Source organism: Arachis hypogaea, chromosome 20, assembly GCF_003086295.3.
Source record: "Arachis hypogaea cultivar Tifrunner chromosome 20, arahy.Tifrunner.gnm2.J5K5, whole genome shotgun sequence".
NCBI lineage: Eukaryota > Viridiplantae > Streptophyta > Magnoliopsida > Fabales > Fabaceae > Arachis > Arachis hypogaea.
Window position 1 is genome coordinate 117044735 of NC_092055.1, and position 21586 is coordinate 117066320.

General features: G+C 38.6%; 2 non-coding genes across 2 annotated transcripts; both read left to right on the forward strand.

Moving 5' to 3' along the window:
• Nucleotides 1–917: 917 nt before the first annotated feature.
• Nucleotides 918–1025, forward strand: LOC112787230 (small nucleolar RNA R71). The gene has a single exon (XR_003194653.1). It is a non-coding gene; the product is annotated as a small nucleolar RNA R71 (small nucleolar RNA).
• Nucleotides 1026–15440: 14415 nt separating this feature from the next.
• LOC112787758 (small nucleolar RNA R71) lies at nt 15441–15544 on the forward strand. Its single transcript, XR_003195152.1, has one exon. It is a non-coding gene; the product is annotated as a small nucleolar RNA R71 (small nucleolar RNA).
• Nucleotides 15545–21586: the final 6042 nt, after the last annotated feature.

Genomic DNA, 21586 nt, shown 5'->3' on the forward strand with positions numbered 1-21586 from the left:
TGATTGCTTGGTTTAGTAACTATACTTGCAACGAGAGTTTACTATAACTTCTAAACCATCAATCTTCAGTTCTTTTCAGTCAGTGGACGTCCATTGAGGTCTTCCTTAGTGGAAATCACTGCCTCTTCCTCCTCTCCAGGTTCGGCCATGTGAGACGTGTTTATGGCCTTGCACTCTCTCTTTGGATTCTCTTCTGTATTGCTTGGGAGAGTACTAGAAGGGAGTTCAGTAACTTTCTTACTCAGCTGACCCACTTGTGCCTTGAAATTTCTAATGGAGGACCTTGTTTCAATCATGAAACTTTGAGTGGTTTTAATTAGATCAGAGACTATGGTTGCTAATTCAGAATGGCTTTGCTTAGAATTCTCTGTCTGTTGCTGAGAAGATGATGGAAAAGGTTTGCCATTGCTAAACCTATTTCTTCCACCATTATTGTTGTTGAAGCCTTGTTGAGGCCTCTGTTGATCCTTCTATGAGAGGTTTGGATGATTTCTCCATGAAGGATTATAGGTATTTCCATAGGGTTCTCCCATGTAATTCACCTCTTCCATTGCAGGGTTCTCAGGATCATAAGCTTCTTCTTCAGGGGAAGCTTCCTTAGTACTACCTGGTGCAGCTTGCATTCCAGACAGGCTTTGAGAAATCATATTGACTTGCTGAGTCAATATTTTATTCTGAGCCAATATGGCATTCAGAGTATCAATTTCAAGAACTCCTTTCTTCTGATTTGTCCCATTATTCACAGGATTCCTTTCAGAAGTGTACATGAATTGGTTATTTGCAACCATTTCAATGAGTTCCTGAGCTTCTGCAGGCGTCTTCTTCAGATGAAGAGATCCTCCAGTAGAGCTATCCAATGACATCTTGGATAGTTCAGACAGACCATCATAGAATATACCTATGATGCTCCATTCTGAAAGCATGTCAGAAGGGCACCTTCTGATCAATTGCTTGTATCTTTCCCAAGCTTCATAGAGGGATTCACCTTCCTTCTGTCTGAAGGTTTGGACTTCTACTCTAAGCTTACTCCATTTTTGAGGTGGAAAGAACTTTGCCAAGAAGGCATTAACTAGCTTTTTCCAAGATTTCAGGCTTTCTTTAGGTTGTGAGTCCAACCATGTTCTAGCTCTGTCTCTTACAGCAAAGGGAAAAAGCATAAGTCTGTAGACCTCAGGATCAACCCCATTGGTCTTGACAGTGTCACAGATTTGCAAGAATTCAGCTAAGAACTAATAAGGATCTTCCAATGGAAGTCCATGAAACTTGCAATTCTTTTGCATTAGAGAAACTAATTGAGGCTTAAGCTCAAAGTTGTTTGCTCCAATGGCAGGGATTGAGATGCTTTTCCCATAGAAGTCGGGAGTATGTGCAGTAAAGTCACCAAGCATCTTCCTTGCATTGTTGGCATTGTTATTTTCAGCTGCCATGACTTCTTCTTGTTTGAAAAGTTCTGTTAGATCCTCTACAGAGAGTTGTACTTTAGCTTCTCTTAGCTTTCACTTCAAGGTCCTTTCAGGTTCAGGATCAGCCTCAACAAGAATGCTTTTGTCCTTACTCCTGCTCATATGAAAGAGATAAGAAGTATGGAGTCCTCTATGTCACAGTATAGAGATTCCTTGAGGTGTTAGAGGAAAAGAAGAATAGAAGGAGGAGGTAGAGAGAGGAGAATTCAAACTTATCAAGAGGGATAGAGTTCGAATTGCACCTTGAGGAGGAGTGTTAGTCCCTTAAATAGAAGGATGTGAGAAGAGGGGAAGAATTTTTGAAAACTAAATTAAAAATTTTTTTTGAGATAATAAAAAGAAATTTGAAAATTTGATTGAGATTTTCGAAAATTAAGATTGGGAAAGAAATTAAGTGGTTTTGAAAAAGATTTTGAAATTAGAAATTAAAAAGATATGATTGAAAATTAATTTTGAATGAGATGTGATTGAAAAGATATGATTGAGAAGATATGATTGAAGATCAAATTAAAAAGAGAAAGTTTTAAAATTAAAGTTGATTACTTGACTAACAAGAAATTATAAGATATGATTCTAGAATTAAAACTTTTGATCCTTTCTTAATAGGCAAGTAACAACTAGAAAATTTTGAATTAAATTATTAATTGTAGCAAGGATTTTTGAAAAATAATGATAAATAAAAAAAAATTGAAAGGAAATTGATTTTGAAAAGATATGATTGAAAAGATATGATTTGAAAAAGATTTGATTTTGAAAAATTATGAAAATTTGAAAAAGATTTGAATTAAAAACAAAATCTTCCCTCTAGTGTCATCCTGGCGTTTAACTCCCAAAATCCTACCTTTTTGGGCATTAAACACCCAGCCAGGTACCCTGGCTGGCATTTAAACGCCAGTTTTCCTTCTTCACTGGGCGTTTTGAACGGCCAGCTTTTTCTGTGTAATTCCTCTGCTGAATGTTCTGAATCTTCAATTCTCTGTGTTATTGACTTGAAAAGACACAATTTAAAAGTTTTTTTTAAATTTTTTTTTAAATGATGAGAAACAATAATAAAAAGAATGCAACTAAGATCAAATAAACAATGCATGCAAGACACCAAACTTAGAAGTTTGTGTACTAAGGACTATAGCGATTTGAAAATGCATGTAAGAAACAACAAAAGATACAAAATAAGAGAAATTAAAGATCAGAGCACTGAAATCATCAAGAACAACTTGAAGATCAATGAAGAACATAATGCATATATTCGAAAAATGCAAGAAGAATAAAGACATGCAATTAACACCAAACTTAAAATTGATACTAGACTCAAACAAGAAACATAAAATATTTTTGATTTTTATGGTTTTATAAATTTTTTTTTTTTGTGATTTTTTGAAAATTGAGTGGAAAAGAAAATAAAGGGATTCAAATTTTTAATAAGAATTCCAGAAATCATGCAATGTTAGTCTAAAGCTTCAGTCCAAAAAGGATTAGACATGGCTAGTCAAGCTTCAGCAGGACATTGCATTCAACAGCTAAATTGATGAGAATTAATCAGCTTTTGTGATGATAAGAACATCACCTTGAAGCTCTAGAATTCATTCTTAAAAATTCTGAAAAATAAAAAGAAAAGTACCTAATCTAAGCAACAAGATGAACCGTCAGTTGTCCAAATTCGAACAATCCCCGGCAACGGCGCCAAAAACTTGGTGCACAAAATTGTGATCATCAACAATGGCACCAAAGAACTTGGAGCTCTCAAACGTGAATCACACTTTGTCACAATTCCGCACAACTAACCAGCAAGTGCATTGGGTCGTCCAAGTAATACCTTACGTGAGTAAGGGTCGATCCCACGGAGACTGTCGGCTTGAAGCAAGCTATGGTCATCTTGTAAATCTCAGTCAGGCAGATTCAAATGGTTATGGAAGATTGATAATTAAAAGATGAATAAAACATAAAATAAAGATAGAGATACTTATGTAATTCATTGGTGAGAATTTCAGATAAGCGTATGAAGATGCTTTGTTCCTCCTGAACCTCTGCTTTCCCATTGCCTTCTTCCAATAATTCATACTCCCTTCCATGGAAAGCTTTATGTTGGGCATCACCGTTGTCAATGGCTACTTCCCGTCCTCTCAGTGAAAATATTCTACGCACGCTGTCACCGCACGGCTAATCATCTGTCGGTTCTCGATCATGTTGGAATAGGATCCATTGATCCATTTGCGTCTGTCACACGCCCAACACTCGCGAGTTTGAAGCTCATCATAGTCATCCCTTCCCAGATCTTACTCAGAATACCACAGACAAGGTTTAGACGTTCCGGATCTCAGGAATGACCGCCAATAATTCTAGCCTATACCACGAAGGTTCCAATCTTAGATTAGAAACCCAAGAGATACACATTCAAACTTGTTTGCATGTAGAATGGAAGTGGTTGTCAGTCACGCGTTCATAGGTGAGAATGGTGATGAGTGTCACATAATCATCACATTCATCATGTTCTTGTGTGCGAATGAATATCTTAGAGAAGAAGTAGGCGTGAATTGAATAGAAAAACAATAGTACTTTGCATTAATTCATGAAGAACAGCAGAGCTCCACACCTTAATCTATGGTGTGTAGAAACTCCACTGTTGAAAATACAAAAGTGATCATGGTGGTCATTGGCTTCGGCCCCAGAGAGGGAACCTGAAGAACCAAGATGAAAATACAATAGCAAAAGGTCCTATTTATAGAAAACTAGTAGCCTAGGGTTACAGAAATAGGTAATTAATGCAAAAATCTTCTTCTGGGCCCACTTGGTGTGTGCTTGGGCTAAGCATTGAAGCTTCCATGTGTAGAGACTTTTCTTGGAGTTAAACGCCAGCTTTTGTGCCAGTTTGGGCGTTTAACTCCAGCTTTTGTGCCAGTTCTGGCGTTTTGACGCCAGAATTCTTAAGCTGACTTGGAACGCCTGTTTGGACCATCAAATCTCGGGCAAAGTATGAACTATTATATATTTCTGAAAAGCCCAGGATGTCTACTTTCCAATGCAATTGAGAGCGCGCCAATTGGGCTTCTGTAGCTTTAGAAAATCCACTTCGAGTGCAGGGAGGTCAGAATCCAACAGCATCTGCAGTCCTTTTTCAGCCTCTGAATCAGATTTTTGCTCAGGTCCCTCAATTTCAGCCAGAAAATACCTGAAATCACAGAAAAACACACAAACTCATAGTAAAATCCATAAATATGATTTTTATTTAAAAACTAATAAAAACATAATAAAAACTAACTAAAATATACTAAAAACATAATAAAAATAATGCCAAAAAGCGTATAAATTATCCGCTCATCGATAATCAAGCTAGTGGTTTATCATTGTCCGATGAAAGACTCACTCTGAATCTATATAGAATGAGATAACCTTATGCCATTTCAATGCATTCATAAGGATAAAGAACGAAGATACATCTTAGAATAGAGAATCAAGCACAAATTAAAGTAGAACAGTAGTACTTTATTAATATATAAACTCAGTAGAGCTCCTTACCTCAACCTAGGAGGTTTAGAGACTCATACTGATAGAAAATACAATGTAAAATTCGAAAATATGCTAGAAGTGTTTGATCTCTCCTCCGAATTGTTCCCTAAAAGTGTAAAAGTTCTCAAATAAATACTATGCTAATGACTAAGGATTATATAACACCAGTAAAATAGTTTTTTAGTGCAAAAATCCACTCCGGAGTCCACTTGGTGAGTGTTTGAGCTGAGCTTGATTGAGATCGATGTGCTAGGAGGCCTCTAGAGTGTTGAACGCTGGCTAGGGGGTCCTTTTTGGGCGTTGGACGCTGGTCTCTTCTCCCTTGGGTGTTGGACGCTAGAATAGGGCTGGAGGCTAGCGTTGAATGCCAGTTTTAGACCTTCAATTCTGAAGCAAAGTGGTGCACGAAATTGTGATGTCCAGGCTCAAACAATCCCCGGCAACATGAGCAACTTGGTGCTCTGATCTCAATATATAATTGTCACAACTTCGATACAACTAACCAGCAAGTGCACTGGGTCGTCCAAGTAATACCTTATGTGAGTAAGGGTCGAATCCCACGGAGATTGTTGGTATGAAGCAAGCTATGGTCACCTTGTAAATCTCAGTCAGGCAGATAGAAAGTGATAATGGTGTTTTCGAATATTATATAGTAAAATAGGGATAGAGATACTTATGTAAATCATTGGTAGGAATTTCAGATAAGCGAATGGAGATGCTTTTCGTTCCTCTGAACCTCTGCTTTCCTGCTATCTTCATCCAATCAGTCTTACTCCTTTCCATGGCTGGCTTTATGCAACGGCATCACCATTGTCAGTGGCTACATCCCCTCCTCTCAGTGAATAATATGCTCACGCACCCTGTCACGGCACGGCTATTCATCTGTCGGTTCCCGATCATGCTGGAATAGGATTCACCCTCCTTTTGCGTCTGTCACTAACGCCCAGCACTCGCGAGTTTGAAGCTCGTCACAGTCATTCAATCATTGAATCCTACTCAGAATACCACAGACAAGGTTTAGACCTTCCGGATTCTCTTGAATGCCGCCATCATTCTAGCTTATGCCACGAAGATTCTGGTTAGGAGATCTAAGAGATACTCATTCTAGCTTAATTCATGTAGAACAGAAGTGTTTGTCAGGCACGCGTTCATAAGGGGGAAGGATGATGAGCGTCACACATAATCATCACCTTCATCACGTTCTTGGGTGCGAATGGATATCTTAGAAGCAAAATAAGATGAATTGAATAGAAAACAGTAGTACTTTGCATTAATCTTTGAGGAACAGCAGAGCTCCACACCTTAATCTATGGAGTGTAGAAACTCTACCGTTGAAAATACATAAGTGAAGGGTCCAGGCATGGCCGAGATGGCCAGCCCCCTAAACGAGATCACAGGATCAGAATACAATCCAGGATCCAAAGATGGTCAAAAAGACGTCTCATACAATAGTAAGAGGTCCTATTTATAATAAACTAGTCACTAGGGTTTACATGAGTGAGTAATTGATGCATAAATCCACTTCCTGGGCCCACTTGGTGTGTGTTTGGGCTGAGCTTAAGTGTAGCACGTGCAGAGGCCATTTGTGGAGTTGAACGCCAGTTTCTGTGCCAGTTTGGGCGTTCAACTCTGGTTTTGGATCCTTTTCTGGCGCTGGACGCCAGATTTGGGCAAAAGGCTGGCGTTGAATGCCAGTTTACGTCGTCTATTCTTGGCCAAAGTATGGACTATTATATATTTCTGGAAAGCCCTGGATGTCTACTTTCTAACGCAATTGGAAGCGTGCCATTTAGAGTTCTGTAGCTCCAGAAAATCCACTTTGAGTGCAGGGAGGTCAGAATCCAATAGCATCAGCAGTCCTTCTTCAACCTCTGAATCTGATTTCTGCTCAAGTCCCTCAATTTCAGCCAGAAAATACCTGAAATCACAGAAAAACACACAAACTCATAGTAAAGTCCAGAAATGTGAATTTAACATAAAAACTAATAAAAACATCCCTAAAAGTAACTAGATCCTACTAAAAACATACTAAAAACAATGTCAAAAAGCGTATAAATTATCCGCTCATCACAACACCAAACTTAAATTGTTGCTTGTCCCCAAGCAATTGAAAATCAAAATAGGATAAAAAGAAGAGAATATACTATAAATTCCAAACTATCAATGAAACATAGCTTCAATCAAATGAGCGGGACTTATAGCTTTTTGCCTCTTGAATAGTTTTGGCATCTCACTTTATCCATTGAGGTTCAGAATGATTGGCATCTATAGGAACTTCAGATTTCGAATAGTGTTATTGACTCTCCTAGTTCAGTATGATGATTCTTGAACACGGCTTCTTTATGAGTCTTGGCCGTGGCCCTAAGCACTTTGTTTTCCAGTATTACCACCGGATACATAAATGCCACAGACACATAATTGGGTGAACCTTTTCAGATTGTGACTCAGCTTTGCTAAAGTCCCCAATTAGAGGTGTCCAGGGTTCTTAAGCACACTCTTTGTTTTTACTTTGGACCTTGACTTTAACCGCTCAGTCTCAAGTTTTCACTTGACACCTACACGCTACAAGCACATGGTTAGGGACAGCTTGGTTTAGCCGCTTAGACCAGGATTTTATTCCTTTAGGCCCTCCTATCCACTGATGCTCAAAGCCTTGGGATCCTTTTTATTTGCCCTTGCCTTTTGGTTTTAAGGGTTATTGGCTTTTTCTGCTTGCTTTTTCTTTTTCTTTCTATTTTTTTTTATTTTTTTTTCGCCCCCCCCCCCCTTTTTTTTTCTGCAAGCTTTGTTCTTTGCTGCTTTTTCTTGCTTCAAGAATCATTTTTATGATTTTTCAGATTATCAAATAACATGTCTCCTAGTCATCATTCTTTCAAGAGCCAACATATTTAACATTCTTAAACAACAACTTCAAAAGACATATGCACTGTTCAAGCATACATTCAGAAAACAAGAAGCATTGTCACCACATCAATATAATTAAACTAAGTTCAAGGATAAATTCTAAACTTATGTACTTCTTGTTCTTTTGAATTAAAACATTTTTCATTTAAGAGAGGTGATGGATTCATAGGACATTCATATCTTTAAGACAAAGTTACTAACTACTAATGATCATGTAATGAAGGCACAAACATAGATAAGCACATAACATAGAAAATGAAAAACAGAGAAAGCAAGAACAAGGAATGAATCCACCTTAGTGATGGTGGCGTTTCCTTCTTGAGGAGCCAATGATGTCCTTGAGCTCTTCTATGTCTCTTCCTTGTCTTTGTTGCTCCTCCCTCATTGCTTTTTGATCTTCTCTTATTTCATGGAGCATGATGGAGTGCTCTTGATGTTCCACCCTTAGTTGTCCCATATTGGAACTCAATTCTCCTAGGGAGGTGTTGATTTGCTCCCAATAGTTATGTGGAGGAAAGTGCATTTGAGGCATCTCAGGGATCTCATGGAAGTGAGCTTCTTGCGCCTCTTGAGTTCCATGACTGGGCTCTCTTGCTTGCTCCATCTTTTTCTTAGTGATGGGCTTGTCCTCTTTGATGAGGATATCTCCCTCTATGTCAATCCCAGCTGAATTGCATAGGTGGCAAATGAGGTGAGGAAAGGCTAACCTTGCCATGGTGGAGGACTTGTCAGCCACCTTGTAGAGTTCTTGAGGTATAATCTCATGAACTTCCACCTCTTCTCCAATCATGATGCTATGGATCATGATGGCCCGGTCTTATAGTAACTTCAGACCGGTTGCTAGTGGGAATGATTGAGCATTGAATAAACTCCAACCATCCTCTAGCTATAGGCTTGAGGTCCAATCTTCTTAGTTGAACCGGCTTGCCTTTGGAGTCAATCTTCCATTGAGCTCCTTCTACACATATGTCCATAAGGACTTGGTCCAACCTTTGATCAAAGTTGACTCTCCTTGTGTAGGGGCGTGCGTTCTCTTCCATGTATGGCAAGTTGAACGCCAACCTCACATTCTCCGGACTAAAATCTAAGTATTTCCCCCGAACCATTGTAACATAGTTCTTTGGATCCGGGTTCTTACTTTGATCATGGTTCTTGGTGATCCATGCATTGGCATAGAACTCTTGAACCATTAAGATGCCGACTTGTTGGATGGGATTTGTTAGAACTTCCCAACCTCTTCTTTGAATTTCATGTCGGATCTCCGGATAGAAATACTTATGTAATTCATTGGTAGGAATTTCAGATAAGCGAATGGAGATGCTTTCGTTCCTCTGAACCTCTGCTTTCCTGCTATCTTCATCCAATCAGTCTTACTCCTTTCCATGGCTGGCTTTATGCAAGGGCATCACCGTTGTCAGTGGCTACATCCCCTCCTCTCAGTGAATAATATGCTCACGCACCCTGTCACGGCACGGCTATTCATCTGTCGGTTCCCGATCATGCTGGAATAGGATTCACCCTCATTTTGCGTCTGTCACTAACGCCCAGCACTCGCGAGTTTGAAGCTCGTCACAGTCATTCAATCATTGAATCCTACTCAGAATACCACAGACAAGGTTTAGACCTTCCGGATTCTCTTGAATGCTGCCATCATTCTAGCTTACGCCACAAAGATTCTGGTTAGGAGATCTAAGAGATACTCATTCTAGCTTAATTCATGTAGAACAGAAGTGTTTGTCAGGCACGCGTTCATAAGGGGGAAGGATGATGAGCGTCACACATAATCATCACCTTCATCACGTTCTTGGGTGCGAATGGATATCTTAGAAGCGAAATAAGATGAATTGAATAGAAAACAGTAGTACTTTGCATTAATCTTTGAGGAACAGCAGAGCTCCACACCTTAATCTATGGAGTGTAGAAACTCTACCGTTGAAAATACATAAGTGAAGGTCCAGGCATGGCCGAGATGGCCAGCCCCCTAAACGAGATCCATAGTCTCCTAAGATGAACAATGGATTAAAACTGAGACCAAAGATGGTCAAAAAGACGTCTAATACAATAGTAAGAGGTCCTATTTATAATAAACTAGTCACTAGGGTTTACATGAGTAAGTAATTGATGAATAAATCCACTTCCGGGGCCCACTTGGTGTGTGTTTGGGCTGAGCCTAAGTGTTGCACGTGCAGAGACCATTTGTGGAGTTGAACGCCAGTATTTGTGCCAGTTTGGGCGTTCAACTCTGGTTTTGGATCCTTTTCTGGCGCTAGACGCCAGATTTGGGCAAAAGGCTGGCGTTGAACGCCAGTTTATGTCATCAATTCTTGACCAAAGTATGGACGATTATATATTTCTGGAAAGCCCTGGATGTCTACTTTTCAACGCAATTGGAAGCGCGCCATTTTGAGTTCTGTAGCTCCAGAAAATCCACTTTGAGTGCAGGGAGGTCAGAATCCAACAGCATCAGCAGTCCTTTTTCAACCTCTGAATCTGATTTCTGCTCAAGTCCCTCAATTTCAGCCAGAAAATACCTGAAATCACAGAAAAACACACAAAATCATAGTAAAGTCCAGAAATGTGAATTTAACATAAAAACTAATGAAAACATCCCTAAAAGTAACTAGATCCTACTAAAAACATACTAAAAACAATGCCAAAAAGCGTATAAATTATCCGCTCATCACAACACCAAACTTAAATTGTTGCTTGTCCCCAAGAAACTGAAAATCAAAATAGGATAAAAAGAAGAGAATATACTATAAATTCCAAACTATCAATGAAACATAGCTTCAATCAAATGAGCGGGACTTATAGCTTTTTGCCTCTTGAATAGTTTTGGCATCTCACTTTATCTATTGAGGTTAGAATGATTGGCATCTATAGGAACTCAGAGTTCAGATAGTGTTATTGATTCTCCTAGTTCAGTATGATGATTCTTGAATACAGCTTCTTTATGAGTCTTGGCCGTGGCCCTGAGCACTTTGTTTTCTAGTGTTACCACCAGATACATAAATGCCACAGACACATAATTGGGTGAACCTTTTCAGATTGTGACTCAGCTTTGCTAAAGTCCCCAATTAGAGGTGTCCAGGGTTCTTAAGCACACTCTTCTTTTGCTTTGGACCTTGACTTTAACTGCTCAGTCTCAAGTTTTCACTTGACACCTACACGCCACAAGCACATGGTTAGGGACAGCTTGGTTTAGCTGCTTAGACCAGGATTTTATTCCTTTAGGCCCTCCTATCCACTGATGCTCAAAGCCTTGGGATCCTTTTTATTTGCCCTTGCCTTTTGGTTTTAAGGGTTATTGGCTTTTTCTGCTTGCTTTTTCTTTTTCTTTCTATTTTTTTTTCTATTCTTTTTTTTTTCGCCCCCTTTTTTTTTTCTGCAAGCTTTGTTCTTTGCTGCTTTTTCTTGCTTCAAGAATCATTTTTATGATTTTTCAGATTATCAAATAACATGTCTCCTAGTCATCATTCTTTCAAGAGCCAACATATTTAACATTCTTAAACAACAACTTCAAAAGACATATGCACTGTTCAAGCATACATTCAGAAAACAAGAAGCATTGTCACCACATCAATATAATTAAACTAAGTTCAAGGATAAATTCGAAACTCATGTACTTCTTGTTCTTTTGAATTAAAACATTTTTCATTTAAGAGAGGTGATGGATTCATAGGACATTCATATCTTTAAGACAAAGTTACTAACTACTAATGATCATGTAATGGGGACACAAACATAGATAAGCACATAGAAAACGAAAAACAGAAGAAAGAAGAACAAGGAATGAATCCACCTTAGTGATGGTGGCGTTTCCTTCTTGAGGAACCAATGATGTCCTTGAGCTCTTCTATGTCTCTTCCTTGTCTTTGTTGCTCCTCCCTCATTGCTTTTTGATCTTCTCTTATTTCATGAAGCATGATGGAGTGCTCTTGATGTTCCACCCTTAGTTGTCCCATATTGGAACTCAATTCTCCTAGGGAGGTGTTGATTTGCTCCCAATAATTTTGTGGAGGAAAGTGCATTTGAGGCATCTCAGGGATCTCATGGAAATGAGCTTCTTGCGCCTCTTGAGCTCCATGACTGGGCTCTCTTGCTTGCTCCATCTTTTTCTTAGTGATGGGCTTGTCCTCTTTGATGAGGATATCTCCCTCTATGTCAATCCCAGCTGAATTGCATAGGTGGAAAATGAGGTGAGGGAAGGCTAACCTTGCCATAGTGGAGGACTTGTCAGCCACCTTGTAGAGTTCTTGAGGTATAATCTCATGAACTTCCACCTCTTCTCCAATCATGATGTTATGGATCATGATGGCCCGGTCTATAGTAACTTCAGACCGGTTGCTAGTGGGAATGATTGAGCATTGAATAAACTCCAACCATCCTCTAGCTATAGGCTTGAGGTCCAATCTTCTTAGTTGAACCGGCTTGCCTTTGGAGTCAATCTTCCATTGAGCTCCTTCTACACATATGTCCATAAGGACTTGGTCCAACCTTTGATCAAAGTTGACTCTCCTTGTGTAGGGGCGTGCGTTCTCTTCCATGTATGGCAAGTTGAACGCCAACCTCACATTCCCCGGACTAAAATCTAAGTATTTCCCCCGAACCATTGTAACATAGTTCTTTGGATCCGGGTTCTTACTTTGATCATGGTTCTTGGTGATCCATGCATTGGCATAGAACTCTTGAACCATTAAGATGCCGACTTGTTGGATGGGATTTGTTAGAACTTCCCAACCTCTTCTTTGAATTTCATGTCGGATCTCCGGATACTCATTTCTTTTGAGTTTAAAAGGGACCTCAGGGATCACCTTTTTCTTGGCCACAACATCATAGAAGTGGTCTTGATGGGCTTTGGAGATGAACCTTTCCATCTCCCATGACTCGGATGTGGAAGCTTTTATCTTCCCTTTCCCTCTTCTAGAGGATTCTCCGGTCTTAGATGCCATCAATGGTAATGGAAAAACAAAAAGCTTATGCTTTTACCACACCAAACTTAGAATATTGCTCGCCCTCGAGCAATAAACAAAAGAATAGAAGAAGAAGAAGAAGAAATATGGAGAGGGAGAGGGAGATGTGGTTTCGGCCAAGAAGGGTATAGAGGGGTGTGTTGTGTGAATTTGATGAAGAATGGAGGTCTTTATATAGGGAAGGGAGGAGGGGTAAAGGTTCGGCCATATGGGTGGGTTTGGGTGGGAAATTGGTTTTGAATTTTGATGGTAGGTGGAGTTTATGAGGTAGGTTTATGGGGAAGAGGAGATGGATGTGAGTGGTGAAAGTTTAGTGGGGAAGAGAGATTGAGGTGATTGGTGAGGGGTTTTTAGGGAAGAGTGTTTATGGGGTTGTGTGAAAGAGAGTGGTGAGAAAAAGTGAGTGGAGGTAGGTGGGGATCCTGTGGGGTCCACAGGTCCTGAGATGATCCTGTGGGGTCCACAGATCCTGAGATGATCCTGTGGGGTCCACAGATCCTGAGGTGTCAAGGTATTTACATCCCTGCACCCATTAGGCATGTAAAAATGCCTTTGTACCCAACTCTGGGCGTTCAGCGCCAGGTTGGTGGCCATTTTGGGCGTTCAACGCCCATTTGTGTGCCATTTCTGGCGTTGAACGCCAGAACCATGCCTGTTCTGGCGTTCAGCACCCAGAAGCTGCCCATTTTGGGCGTTCAGCGCCAGAACCATGCTCTGTTCTGGCGCTGAACGCCAGACAGATGCTCCTCCAGGGTGTGATTTTTCTTCTGCTGTTTTTGATTCCGTTTTCAATTTTTCTATTTATTTTGTGACTCCACATGATCATGAACCTAAGAAAACATGAAAAATAATAAAAATAAGAATTAGATAAATATTGGGTTGCCTCCCAACAAGCGCTTCTTTAATGTCAATAGCTTGACAGTAGGCTCTCATGGAGCCTCACAAATGTGCAGAGCTTTGTTGAGACTCTCCAACACCAAACTTAGAGTTTGGATATGGGAGTTCAACACCAAACTTAGAGTTTGACTGTGGGGGCTCTGGTTGACTCTGCTTGGAGAGAAGCTTTTGCTGCTTCCTCTCCATGGTTGCAGAGGGAGATCCTTGAGTTTTGAATACAAGGGAGTTCTCATTCCATTGAAGGACTATTTCACCTCTGTCAACATCAATCACAGCTCTTGTTGTGGCCAGGAAAGGTCTTCCTAGGATGATGGATTCATCCTCTTTCTTTCCAGTATCCAGGACTATGAAATCAGTAGGTATGTAAAGGCCCTCAACCTTTACTCATACATCTTCTACTTGTCCATAAGCCTGTTTTCTTGAGCTGTCTGCCATCTCTAGTGAGATTTTAGCAGCTTGCACCCCATAGATTCCCAGTTTCTCTATTATAGAGAGGGGCATGAGGTTTATCCCTGAACCAAGGTCACACAGAGCTTTAAAGATCATGGTGCCTATGGTGCAGGGTATTATGAACTTTCCAGGATCCTGTCTCTTCTGAGACAATGTCAGTTGATCCAGATCACTTAGTTCATTGATGAACAAGGGAGGTTCAACTTCCCAAGTATCAATGCCAAACAATTTGGCATTCAGCTTCATGATTGCACCAAGAAACTTGGCAGTTTGCTCTTCAGTAACATCCTCATTCTCTTCAGAAGAGGAATACTCATCAGAGCTCATGAAGGGCATAAGGAGGTTCAATGGAATCTCTATGGTCTCTAGATGAGCCTCAGAGTCCTTTAGTTCCTCAGAGGGAAGCTCCTTATTGATCACTGGACGTCCCAGGAGGTCTTCCTCCTTGGGATTCTCGTCCTCTCCTCTCCTCACAGGTTCGGCCATGGCGCTTATGTCAATGGCCTTGCACTCTCCTTTTGGATTCTCTTTTGTATTGCTTGGGAGAGTACTAGGAGGGATTTCAGTGATCCTTTTACTCAGCTGGCCCACTTGTGCTTCCAAATTTCTAATGGAAGACCTTGTTTCATTCATGAAACTTACAGTGGCTTTAGATAGATCAGAGACTAGATTTGCTAAATTAGAAGCATTTTGTTCAGAGTTCTCTGTCTGTTGCTGAGTTGATGATGGAAAAGGTTTATTATTGTTAAACCTGTTTCTTCCACCATTATTAAAGCCTTGTTGGGGCTTTTGATCCTTCCATGAGAAATTTGGATGATTTCTCCATGTTGAGTTATAGGTGTTTCCATAAGGTTCACCTAAGTAATTTACCTCTGCTATTGCAGGGTTCTCAGGATCATAGGCTTCTTCTTCAGAAGAAGCCTCTTGAGTACTGTTGGATGCAGCTTGCATTCCATGCAGACTCTGAGAAATCATATTGACTTGCTGAGTCAATATTTTATTCTGAGCCAATATGGCATTCAGAGTATCAACTTCAAGAACTCCCTTCTTCATAGGCGTCCCATTACTCACAGGATTCCTTTCAGAAGTGTACATGAACTGGTTATTAGCAACCATGTCAATGAGTTCTTGAGCTTCTGCAGGCGTTTTCTTTAGGTGAATGGATCCACCTGCAGAGGTATCCAATGACATCTTAGATAACTCAGACAGACCATCATAGAATATATCCAGGATGGTCCATTCTGAGAGCATGTCAGAAGGACACTTTTTGGTCAACTGTTTGTATCTTTCCCAAGCTTCATAGAGGGATTCACCTTCTTTCTGTCTGAAGGTTTGAACATCAGCTCTAAGCTTGCTCAGCTTTTGAGGAGGAAAGTACTTGGCTAAGAAAGCCGTGACCAGCTTATCCCAAGAGTTCAGGCTGTCTTTAGGTTGAGAATCCAACCATAATCTAGCTCTGTCTCTTACAGCAAAAGGGAAAAGCATGAGCCTGTAGACTTCAGGATCTACTCCATTAGTCTTAACAGTATCACATATCTGCAAGAATTCAGTTAAGAACTGAAAAGGATCTTCAGATGGAAGTCCATGAAACTTGCAGTTCTGCTGCATCAGAGAAACTAATTGAGGTTTCAGCTCAAAGTTGTTTGCTCCAATGGCAGGAATGGAGATGCTTCTTCCATGTAGATTGGAATTAGGTGCAGTAAAGTCACCAAGCATCTTCCTTACATTATTATTATTTTCGGCTGCCATATTCTCTTCCTGTTCGAAAATTTCTGAAAAGTTATCTCTGGATTGTTGTATTTTAGCTTCTCTTAATTTTCTCTTCAGAGTCCTTTTAGGTTCTGGATCTGCTTCCACAAGAATGTTCTTATCCTTACTCCTGCTTATATGACAAAGAAGAAGGCACAGAAAAATAATAATAATAATAGAGATCCTTTATACCACAGTATAGGGATCCCTTTGTGAGTGGAAGAAAAGAGGGGGAGACAAAGAATGTGATGTAAAGGAAGAAGCACAACTGTACGGATGGAAGAGATGTGAGATGAGATGTTAGGATATGAATGAATAATTAGAATAGGATGGGGGAGGTATAATTTTCGAAAATTATTTTGAAAAAGAGTTAGTGATTTTTGAAAAATGGTTTTTTTTGAAAAATGTTAGTAATTTTCGAAAATTTTTGAAATCAAAAATAAAAAATAAAAATAATTAGTTAATTAAAAAGAAATTTTTGAAAAAGAGGGAAGATATTTTCGAAAATGAGAGAGAGAGAGTTAGTTAGGTGGTTTTGAAAAAGTTAAGAAACAAACAAAAAGTTAGTTAGTTAGTTGAAACAATTTTTGAAAAGATAAGAAGTTAGGAAGTTAGAAAAGATATTTTGAAAAGATATTTTTGAAAAAGATAAGATAAGAAGATATTTTTGAAAAGATATGATTGAAATTAGTTTTGAAAAAGATTTGATTTTTAAAATCACAATTAATGACTTGATTCATAAGAAATCACAAGATATGATTTTAGAACTTAAAGTTTGAATCTTTCTTAACAAGCAAGTAACAAACTTCAAATTTTTGAATCAAAACATTAATTGATTATGTTATTTTCGAAAATTTGGTATAAAAATAAGAAAAAGATTTTTTGAAAAATATTTTTGGAATTTTCGAAAATAACTAAGAATTTTGAAAAAGATTTGATTTTTGAAAAAGATTTTGAAAAAGATAAGATTTTCAAATTGAAAATTTGATTTGACTCATAAGAAACAATTTGATTTTAAAAATTTTTGAAAAAGTCAACTCAAATTTTCGAATTTGATGAGAGAAAAAGGGAAAGATATTTTTTTTTATTTTTGAAATTTTTATGAAAAACATGAAAATTATGCAATGCATGAAATTTTTTAGATCAAAACAATGAATGCATGCAAGAATGCTATGAATGTCAAGATGAACACCAAGAACACTATGAATGTCAAGATGAACATCATAGACACAATTTTGAAAAAAATTTTAATGCAAAGAAAACATGCAAGACACTAAACTTAGAATTCTTTAATGCTTAGGCACTAAGAATTCAAGAATGCATATGATAAACATGAAAAGACACATAACAAAAAATCATCAAGATCATACAAGAAGACTTACCAAGAACAACTTGAAGATCATGAAGAACACTATGAATGCATGATATTTTCGAAAAATGCAAGATGCATATGCAAGTGACACCAAACTTATAATGTGACTCAAGATTCAAACAAGAAACAGAAAATATTTTTGATTTTTATGATTTTCTAATTTTTTTGGATTTTTATTTTATATTTTTCGAAAATTATATGAAAAAGAAAAATAAGGATTCCAAAATTTTTAATATGAATTCCAGGAATCTTGCATTCTTAGTCTAAAGCTTCAGTCCAGGAATTAGACATGGCTCACTAGCCAGCCAAGCTTTCAATGAAAGCTCCAGTCCAAAACACTAGACATGGCCAATGGCCAGCCAAGCTTCAGCATTTTAACATCAGAGTATATTGATCTTGATAACAAATTGCTGCTCATCATTTATCAAGTATGTAACTCACCTCTGATGGTTTGGAAGCCTCAGTCCAAAAGAATTTAGACATGGCTTTACAGCCAGCCAGGCTTCACATGCTTCATGAAACACTAGAATCCATTCTTAAAAATTTTGAATAAAATTTTTTTTGAAAACATTTTTATTTATTTTTTTTTTCAAAAACAGATGAGAAAATTTTTGAAATATTTTTGAAAAATTTTTGAAAAGAAAACAAAAAGAAAATTACCTAATCTGAGCAACAGGATGAACCGTCAGTTGTCCAAACTCAAACAATCCCCGGCAACGGCGCCAAAAACTTGGTGCACGAAATTGTGATGTCCAGGCTCAAACAATCCCCGGCAACGTGAGCAACTTGGTGCTCTGATCTCAATATATAATTGTCACAACTTCGATACAACTAACCAGCAAGTCCACTGGGTCGTCCAAGTAATACCTTACGTGAGTAAGGGTCGAATCCCACGGATATTGTTGGTATGAAGCAAGCTATGGTCACCTTGTAAATCTCAGTCAGGCAGATAGAAAGTGATAATGGTGTTTTCGAATATTATATAGTAAAATAGGGATAGAGATACTTATGTAAATCATTGGTAGGAATTTCAGATAAGCGAATGGAGATGCTTTTCGTTCCTCTGAACCTCTGCTTTCCTGCTATCTTCATCCAATCAGTCTTACTCCTTTCCATGGCTGGCTTTATGCAAGGGCATCACCGTTGTCAGTGGCTACATCCCCTCCTCTCAGTGAATAATATGCTCACGCACCCTGTCACGGCACAGCTATTCATCTGTCGGTTCACGATCATGCTGGAATAGGATTCACCCTCCTTTTGCGTCTGTCACTAACGCCCAGCACTCGCGAGTTTGAAGCTCGTCACAGTCATTCAATCATTGAATCCTACTCAGAATACCACAGACAAGGTTTAGACCTTCCGGATTCTCTTGAATGCCGCCATCATTCTAGCTTACGCCACGAAGATTCTGGTTAGGAGATCTAAGAGATACTCATTCTAGCTTAATTCATGTAGAACAGAAGTGTTTGTCAGGCACGCGTTCATAAGGGGGAAGGATGATGAGCGTCACACATAATCATCACGTTCTTGGGTGCGAATGGATATCTTAGAAGCGAAATAAGATGAATTGAATAGAAAACAGTAGTACTTTGCATTAATCTTTGAGGAACAGCAGAGCTCCACACCTTAATCTATGGAGTGTAGAAACTCTACCGTTGAAAATACATAAGTGAAGGTCCAGGCATGGCCGAGATGGCCAGCCCCCTAAACGAGATCAATAGTCTCCTAAGATGAACAATGGATTAAAACTGAGACCAAAGATGGTCAAAAAGACGTCTAATACAATAGTAAGAGGTCCTATTTATAATAAACTAGTCACTAGGGTTTACATGAGTAAGTAATTGATGAATAAATCCACTTCCGGGGCCCACTTGGTGTGTGTTTGGGCTGAGCCTAAGTGTTGCACGTGCAGAGGCCATTTGTGGAGTTGAACGCCAGTATTTGTACCAGTTTGGGCGTTCAAATCTGGTTTTGGATCCTTTTCTGGCGCTGGACGCCAGATTTGGGCAAAAGGCTGGCGTTGAACGCCAGTTTACGTCATCAATTCTTGGCCAAAGTATGGACTATTATATATTTCTGGAAAGCCCTGGATGTCTACTTTTCAACGCAATTGAAAGCGCGCCATTTTGAGTTCTTTAGCTCCAGAAAATCCACTTTGAGTGTAGGGAGGTCAGAATCCAACAGCATCAGCAGTCCTTTTTCAACCTCTGAATCTGATTTCTGCTCAAGTCCCTCAATTTCAGCCAGAAAATACCTGAAATCATAGAAAAACACACAAACTCATAGTAAAGTCCAGAAATGTAAATTTAAGATAAAAACTAATGAAAACATCCCTAAAAGTAACTAGATCCTACTAAAAACATACTAAAAACAATGCCAAAAAGCGTATAAATTATCCACTCATCACAAAGCATAAACTATTAACCATTTCTGGAAAGCCCTGGATGTTAGCTTTACATAGCCGTTGAGAACGCTCCATTTGGACTTCTGTAACTCTAGAGAAGCTCTTTCGAGCGCAAGGAGGTCAGATCCTGACAGAATCTGCAGTGCTTTCTCTGCCTCTGAATCAGACTTTTGCTCCAACTCCTCAATTTCAGCCAGAAAATACCTGAAATTGCATAAAAACACACAAACTCAAAGTAGAATCGAAAAATGTGAATTTTTCACTAAAACCTATGAAAACTTAATAAAACTTAAACAAACATACTAAAAACTATATGAAAATGATGGCAAAAAATGTATAAAATATCCGCTCATCATTGTTCCTCTTGGGGATGCACAACAGAAAGAGTTGATGACATGTCATCTTAAGTTATTTTTAGGGTTCTTTTTCATTTGTTTTCTTAAGTTTTCTTAGATTTTAAAGCAAATTTCTTATGTTTTTTACTGGATTCTCATAACTAATAAAATATTTGGAGTTGTGTTAGTATTATTGTGTTTTCAAGGTTTTTGGCCAAAAATAATCAAGGATTAAAAGCTTTTTGACAAGAAAACACACATACAGTTCAAGGACGGTTTAACCGAGTCCAAACTAGACACCCAAGTATTCAAACAAGGACGCCCGATAGTCCTCCTCAGCCTAACATGGACGCCCGGCGGCTGCACATGCAAGCCCGGCGTCCCCTTCATGTGATCATGCACACCCGGCATGCCTTCCTTCTTAACACCCACGCCCGACTTCTCTCAACACAAGCCCGGCATCCAAGCTCTCTGGAAGGTGCAATTGGGCCTACGCCTATATTCAAGGATGCAAGCCCGGCGTGCCTCAAGCTCAACTCCTAGGATTCAATTCTTCACCACTTAACAAGGCCCAAATTCAATTATCAAATCATTAGAAGCCTTAAATCACATCCGAAGATTGACGATTTAAGAGATTGGTTATCATTAATTCCTTCTAGAAAGATAAAGATTTGGTTGTTAGTATTTGTTTCTAGATTGGATTTGAATTATGGTTTTGATTTGAATTTGAAAGTAGGAAGCTAACTATCTTATCTTTCTGAAAGATAAAGATTAGGGTTAGTTTTGAATTTAAAACTTAAGACATAAATAAGTGAATCTTGTTCACAGAGAGGAGAATCATCGACGGAAAGATCACACTCTCATAATTAGGATTAGTTTCTTTATCATGAGTCATCACTAAACCTCTCTGTTGGAGATTAGGAGCTCTATTTGGTTTAAGGTTTAATAATGTAAGTGTTTTCTTTATTTTAATTCATGCTTCTTTACTTTTTTAAGATTGAGTTTTTTTCTTCATCAATAAGGGTTAAAACTATTGGAAAATATTTTAATTTGTCTTGGATTCTGATTTTATATTTGGGAAAATGAATTTCAGAATTAGCCTAAAACTCAACTCACAATCTTCATTTATCTAGCTCTAATTCTAAGGTTTGATCGATCTAATTAGATATTTAATTAGACGTTGCTTGCATCAATCCGTTAATCCTTGTGAGAATAATATCCACTCACCGTGGTATTACTTAAATGATCTGGTACACTTGTCGGTATCCGTGAGCTTTAATTTTTGCTCATCAAGATTTTTTGCACCGTTGCCAGGGATTAATTGAGATTGATAACATATGTCTGGTTAAATCCTAACTTAGATCTTATTTTATTTTTTGTTCCTTTCTTTTCTTGTATTTTTGTTATTTTGTTCAGATTTTTTCTTCCTTCTTTCCTTATTCTTGTATTTCGCAAGTTACATTTAATTTTTTGTGTGTTTTTGCATGCAAGGAGAAGAGGAAGAGAGAATGGCAGCAGATAACAAAAGTTTGGTC